This window comes from Triturus cristatus, chromosome 3_1 (assembly GCF_964204655.1).
Source record: "Triturus cristatus chromosome 3_1, aTriCri1.1, whole genome shotgun sequence".
Lineage (NCBI taxonomy): Eukaryota > Metazoa > Chordata > Amphibia > Caudata > Salamandridae > Triturus > Triturus cristatus.
In genome coordinates, this window is record NC_140583.1 from 780,963,594 (window position 1) to 780,968,677 (window position 5,084).

General features: G+C 44.0%; 1 pseudogene; it reads left to right on the forward strand.

Annotated features, from left to right (window-relative positions):
- The first annotated feature begins 3,167 nt into the window (after positions 1-3,167).
- Positions 3,168-3,666, forward strand: LOC146861018 (large ribosomal subunit protein eL24 pseudogene; annotated as a pseudogene).
- Positions 3,667-5,084: the final 1,418 nt, after the last annotated feature.

Here is a 5,084-nt window from a genome sequence, read left to right on the forward strand (position 1 = left end):
TGTCGAATATGCATAAGGTCTCGCCTTTGATTAAGTTAAAGCCATTTGCTTTGCTGTACAATACCATTAGCAAAGCAAATGGCTTCAACGTAATCAAAGGCGCGACCTATTGCATTTTCAATGCTTGTTCATCTTACTCGTGCAGAATCTTCTTTTCATGAATGCTTTCTCGTTTTAACTATCTTTTCCTTTCTTTCTCTTCCTCCTCCTTCTCTATTTCTCTCTTTCTCTCAATTGTTGCAGGTCAAACGCTGATAATGGTCCCCAAAATAAGTGACAATGCTGACCACTCACAACCTCCTGCACAATTTAAGCACTTCTACTTGCCTGACACTTGTGGCTTCGTACCCTAGTAGATATTACTGCACTTTTCAGGAGCCTAATATTGTGGGCATCCTGCAACTTCTGCCAGTATTTCTTTCGAGTCCACAAAATCTGTACCTAAATCAAATGAGGTTATCACGACTGCCAACCTGGCTTTCAGAAGGCACTGTGTGTGCCCCCTGCTGACCTGCTGATAGCTGTAGCAAGAACAAACCAATGGTTTGCAAACATCTCGCAGGTTAATGTTTGAATGACTGCTGGCTGTTGTCAAGCCGCCGTGCAGGATAGCACGCCTCATCTGCACGTATGGGCAGGACGCTGTCCACAGTGTGGCTGTTCCACATGCACATGTTTCAATCAAAGGAAGAACCTCATGTATTTAAGGGCTGAAGCCCATTGAATGTTTGTGCTAAGTTCTCTGAAGTTAGGTTTTGTGATACTTTAATGTAGTGTCAGAATGAGATGGTCGGGATGCCGCATGGGCGATCTGCATAGCAGATTAAGTATTCAACGCAACTGAAAGTGATGTGGGCAGAGATCGCCTCTCTGGTATCCTGACACTCTTACTAAGTCTCACCGAGCTAGGAATGCTCATCCTGTCAAGGGTGCCAGGATAAGGTAACTCTGTCACTTGCCCAAATGTCCCCTGGATTATATCGAGAAGAATCCTTCGCTTTGACTTTAATCTGTCGCTTCGAACTTGGTTATTCACATGGGACTCTAGAAATCCATTACTTAACCTCAAACATCTCACCAAAGTGTGTGTATATGTATAAAAGGGCAACATCTAGGCATTATAATATACCTTTCTAGGAGATCAGCATGAACAGACGCAGCACTAAGTTTGCAGTGACATGGTGGAGCAAAGGTTTGACCCTCAGTATTGTCTCTTACACGACAAACCCACCGTTGCAACTTGCAATTGTACATATACTACGGCATTAACCAATGCATACTTCCTGTGGCACAAACATGCATAGTCTCAAAGTCTTCTTTGGGCCTCACAGACAACACCACACACTTCCCAAGCAGACCACTCTTCACATGTGCACATTCCAAACACAGATACAAGCTCTGGCATGTGCTATCCATTGATAATAAAAGATCTCCCCAAGCCCTTGCAACTGGCAGCCGTGCACTAGGTCAATATAACAACGTGGAATCGATACCGTCTCAAAGAGTTTGCCATTGTCTTATTCAAATGCACTTTCCACAATAGGTTATGTGTTCATTAATGTAAAAAAAATGGGTTTCAAACAACTAGCATACTCTTAAATCGGTGACTCAGCTGGTGGCGAGGGGTGCAGGGAGTTGTTTGCCGAGTCTTTCTGCTGTGTTGACAGTCCCTGCCTGCACTTTGAACCGTGGCTGGAGCCGGGGGACTTCGACGTCTGAGGTCAGGCTAGGTCTACGTGCATCGCCATTGACTCATGCGTCTATGTCCTCGGGCAGTCCCCGGATGCATTACGTCACAGGGTAAACACCTTCCTAGGTATCAGTAAATGTGTTGTTTTAATTCCCAGAAGGCGCTAGCCTCTGGGACTGATATCCGAGCAGAACCGCGATATTTTTACTGCAGCCCACGTCACGCTGAAAAGAAAATCGGAACTTCTTCTGGTGTAAAATATAGCAACAGGATACTTTCCAACGTAACTTTACAGGGCAGAGGGGTTGTGGGCGGGAGGCAGTGTGGGTCGAACTCTTTAGATCTTTTTTGTAAACGAGTGCAAATTGTGCCTTTTTAACTCACAATTGGACGGCAACACTGTACACTCAAGGTGTATTAGTGCTTTGAGTTCTCAGCAAGGCACTTTATTTGAAATGGTGCATTTCTTAAGTAGTTTCGCCAAAGCATTCTTCAAAGGCCAAGTTGTGCTGGTAACCCAGCGATTAGGAAAGGGGACAGACTGAGCTGGCCTTAGCAGAAGTGTATCCTCACCATGATTGATTCCAGTCACACAGCTGTTCGGCTTCACTTCCATCTTACACCTTCCTCCTAAATGTTCTACTCCCCTTCCTTTCTACTCTGCTTTCCAGCCTAGGCCTCTTCCCCACCCATTCTCTCTCAACCTCTTTCTACTTGACTACCCCTACTCTCTCCCTCACACTGCTCACCATCCTGCCTTCTCCCTTCTTTCGCCCTCCACTCATGACTTCCTATACTCCTTGCTTCTCTTTCTTTTGCCCTCATGCCCTCCTTCTACCTTCTGACTTTCTGCCTGCTCTTATATCTTTGTACCCTATGTCACCCTCTTATCTTTTGACTGAAGGTGGGTGCTGGTGAGCCTCTGAAAGCTGGAGCCTGAAGCTTGGCGCGAGGTTCTGTTGAAACCTCCAGCCCATAACGAGCCGAGCTTTCATGTGGCTTCTGCCTGCCTGCCTTCCTTCCTCTGCCTAGGATTTGGCGTTACGGCCAGAGCTGGAGACTTTGGCACTGAGCAACCAGGTCGAGTCTCTGCATCGGTTCAACATCCTGTGATTCTAGGCAAATCACTAAATCTCCCCAGCCCTCTAAACAATGTATGCGATCTTGTGTAATGTAACTGGTGCTCATGTAAAGCGCTCCAATGCCTTCGGGTCGAGTTCATGCTATATTTAAAAAACTGCAGAAAAAAGCATTAAGAGGTAAAAAAAAACTTAACATAAGAGAAAACAGTGGATACCCGATTTACTGGCTGAATTGTACAGAATGAAACCAGAAAAACCGGATTAATTGAAATTGTCTGATCTTAGGCAATTCATGTATTTCACTGTGCACTAGTAATGTCAAAAGGTCTACATGTTAAAGAAATACACTTTTTAGAATTTTGACAAGCCGTAATCATATTTTATGCTTTTTTTCCCCTCCATTTTGTTGCAGTCATGAAGGTAGAACTGTGCAGTTATAGTGGTTATAAAATGTATCCTGGACACGGTCGGCGCTATGCCAGGATCGATGGAAAGGTTTTCCAATTTTTGAATGCAAAATGCGAGTCTGCGTTCCTCTCAAAGAGGAATCCTCGACAAATCAACTGGACTGTCCTCTAAAGGCGGAAGCACAAGAAGGGGCAATCTGAAGAAATTCAAAAGAAACGCAGCCGCCGTGCTGTCAAGTTCCAATGGGCCATTACTGGAGCATCTTTGGCTGAAATAATGGCAAAGAGAAATCAGAAGCCAGAGGTGCGAAAAGTGCAGCGAGAACAGGCAATAAGGGCTGCAAAAGAAGCAAAGAAGGCAAAAGCAGCAACGAAAAAACCCACCACATCCACTGCAAAGGCTCCTTCAAAATCTGCACCCAAGCAAAAGTTTGCTAAGACTCAAGCTCCACGTGTTGGTGGAAAACGCTAATGGAACTTGTATTCAAATCTAAATCTAAATGATGCAACTGTAAATTGTACAGCCCCTTGGCTTGGCATATGCCTTGGTGGAAAAATAAGATTGCTTTTTTCCTTTGGAATGTTGCATTGCCAACTGAATAAATATTTTATGTGATGTTTGTTGTACGATTTACATAGCAAATATTTTCAGGGCTCGGTTCTGGCTCGGTTTTCCCTGTTAATTTGTTGGCTCCTCCACCTCTACTTTAGACCTCCTTACCAACTGCACACTCTCCATTTCTTCTCACTTCCTTTTGCCCTCTCACCTTCTTCCTCACTCAATACAGTGCTCTACCTCCCTTTCACTCACCTAACCACTCATAAACTCTCACACTCTTCCTGTACCTCACTCATTCTTGCACCCCCTTTTCCACTCCCTCTCATCACCCAAAGACTTACTGACTTTTTTTTTTAACAAACTTTATTAATGTTCTCCAGTATCGGTACAGCCGAAAGAAATGCTCAAAGATCAATTTCAACATAGGAGGACCATACATATGTACAAGATGATGACAGCACTCGCGTACAAACACAACACATCGTAGCCCTGTATTACAATAGTAGACCCATCTCCTCCGTGACCCAGTTAACCGTGACCCAGTTAACCAAAGACTTACAGACATCACACAAGATGGATTGGCCAGCAGTTCTTCATCTTTTGACTTCCGTAGATTCCCACTAAATCACTACTAGAAGCCAGGGACCCAGGCCAGTGTAATATCTATGATTTGAATGACAAAATAATACACAAACATTGAGAAACAAATATATGTTGAACAAATACTTAAATTATTAAATGTTTACTTAACAAACAAAAAAATATATACAAAATGCTAAATGTAAATTTTATTTGGATGGTTGAAGCTTTTCAAAATGACTACTGGCGGAGGCCTGCCATCCTTGAGGGTGGTGGAGGTAATTTCCTCTGCCACCCTGGCTGGACCACCGGACCCTATATTTTAAGTTCTCCGCCAGCCCTGCCAAGATCTCTGTGTCTTCAGAAGAGCTCCTCAGAAGGCACTGAAAGTTTGGTGTATATGCACGGCTGTCATGTTTCAGGTGGCTGCTTATCAAACCTTTTTCTTTTTCAAAAACAAACTCCCAAAGTAGGAATTTGTTTTTGAAATACAAAAAATAAATGACACTGACATCCTGGTAGTGTGGGGGTCACTCTTAGGTGAGCCTACCAGCCAGCACAAGCTGTCTGGCTGCGAAAGACATATTGTGGCCTGCCAAGGACAGAATAGGTCTTTGGAACTTGTCCATTGCTTACCATTAATTGGCATTACAGTCACACTCATTTGCCTGCCTCTTATTTGATGGCTTGCTTTGTCCATCTGGTGCCTGTCCTTCCCTAAAGCATTCCCAGTTAGCTGTATCCTTCCACTGCTAACTTTTAGGGAA